Below are 2,040 nucleotides of genomic sequence, written 5' to 3'. Positions count from 1 at the left end.
CAGCTGGTTTGATGGTGGTACCATTTGATGTGAAAACAAGAGCTTTAAGGCACAGACATAGCAAATTATCAAATTAACAAAATAAAAGTGAAACCTACGCATTATATTACTCTAACTCTGGATATGTCTAGGTGCTATCAGGATGCCCAAGTGGGTTTAGAATTACTGTTCTATTTATTTCGATCATTTTATTTTTATTTTTTGTTAAAATTGAGATGATTATTAACATTGCCATGATTACTCTGCCACAATTTCAAAGTCTAGGAGTGCCACAGAGAATGGAGGTGGAGAACTGCACGGCGAAGACTGAGTTCTTTCTCTTGGGATTTAGTGACCATCCAGAACTTCAGAGTGTTCTTTTTGCTGTGTTTTTCTTCATCTACTCTGTTACCCTCATGTGGAACCTTAGGATGATTTTATTAATCACAATCAGTTCCTACTTGCACGTCCCTATGTACTTTTTCCTCTGCATATTGTCCTTCATAGATTCGTGTTCCTCCTCCGTCATTGCCCCCAAATTACTTGTGGATTTGCTTTCTGATAAGAAGACCATTTCTTACAATGGCTGTGCCACACAGTTTTATTTTTGCTGCTCTTTCATTGACATGGAGTCTTTCCTCTTGGCTGCCATGGCTTATGACCGGTTCATAGCAATCTGCAACCCCCTGCTTTATACTGTTATTATGTCCAAGAGGATTTGCTGCCAGTTTGCAATTGGAGCATTTTTAGGGGCCACCATGAGCTCAATTATTCACACCACTAACACCTTCCATCTGTCTTTCTGCTCCAAAGAAATTAACCATTTCTTTTGTGATATCTCCCCACTCTTATCTCTGTCCTGCACTGACACTTACATACATGACATTGTTCTGGTGGTCTTTGCTAGTTTGGTGGAGACCATCTGCCTTCTAATGGGTCTTCTCTCTTATGTCTGCATCATAGCAGCTATTCTTAAAACAGGTTCTGCTGAGGGAAGAAGAAAGGGGTTCTCCACTTGTGCTTCCCACCTGACCGTGGTCACTATTTACCATGGTACCCTGATCTTCATTTATTTGCGGCCTACCACTGGTCATTCACTGGATATGGACAAAGTGACCTCTGTGTTCTATACATTGATTATACCTATGCTGAACCCCCTAATTTACAGTCTAAGGAACAAAGATGTCAAAAATGCCTTTAGGAAATTGATTAGCCAACAATTGCTTTCTTAAAGTATGAAACGAAGCTTGACAACTTTACAACCTTTCTGTTCCTTGGCCTTTGATTCTAACTGATGAAAAAAACCAGTTTAATGTGAATGTTCCCCAATTCTGTAGGTAATGAGGTCTCAACCGCAGATTAGGGTCAGAATCTAATGTCTGAACCAGGCCTGCTCACATCATCTGTATTATGTTTAATTCTTCATCATTTTAAAGTCGAAATTTTTATAACACACCTTCATTGTTGGTAGAAGTGTAAATTATTTTTGTCTATAGAGGATAACTTCTAACATTTTCTGTGAGGATAATTTTTCTAACACATGAAAATTAAATATCTGTGCGCCATTTAAACTAGAAATTCTCTTCTAGGAATTTAATCTATAAAAGTTCACTACTTTCAAAAGTATTTGTTACATCATAGTTTGCAGCAGCAAATTTTTTCAAACAATCTAAATGTTTATTAATAGGGAACTGATTAAAAAATAAAGTTGATTTTTTAAATATTTATTCCATAAGTAGATTTACCGTGCACATAATGTTCTATATTTCAGATTCTTACTCCTTCTCTCTCCCTAGCCTAAATTTTACCACAATTACTCTCAATATTGACTAGACCATTGATATATCACAACTCTCTTTTTGTGAAAGGAAATAAATACAATTCACTGAGACTCATTTTCCATTAATTGTTTCCATGTGAACACATCCACACTGTACCTTAGCTGTTCAAACTCTACTCACTCTAAAAACTCTTCCTTAAATATCAGCTCCTGTGTGATATTTTCCTGACAGCTGATTCAATTATAGACAACATCTCAAATTATAAACCTCACTAGAATCT

The 2,040-nt window shown here is 36.6% G+C and overlaps 1 pseudogene; it reads left to right on the top strand.

Moving 5' to 3' along the window:
• The first annotated feature begins 278 nt into the window (after positions 1–278).
• Positions 279–1,211, top strand: OR9M1JP (olfactory receptor family 9 subfamily M member 1J, pseudogene; annotated as a pseudogene).
• The last annotated feature ends 829 nt before the right edge of the window (positions 1,212–2,040 follow it).

Source organism: Equus caballus, chromosome 12 (genome assembly GCF_041296265.1).
Source record: "Equus caballus isolate H_3958 breed thoroughbred chromosome 12, TB-T2T, whole genome shotgun sequence".
In the NCBI taxonomy this organism is placed as follows: Eukaryota; Metazoa; Chordata; class Mammalia; order Perissodactyla; family Equidae; genus Equus; species Equus caballus.
This window is presented reverse-complemented; position numbering and strand designations above follow the sequence as displayed.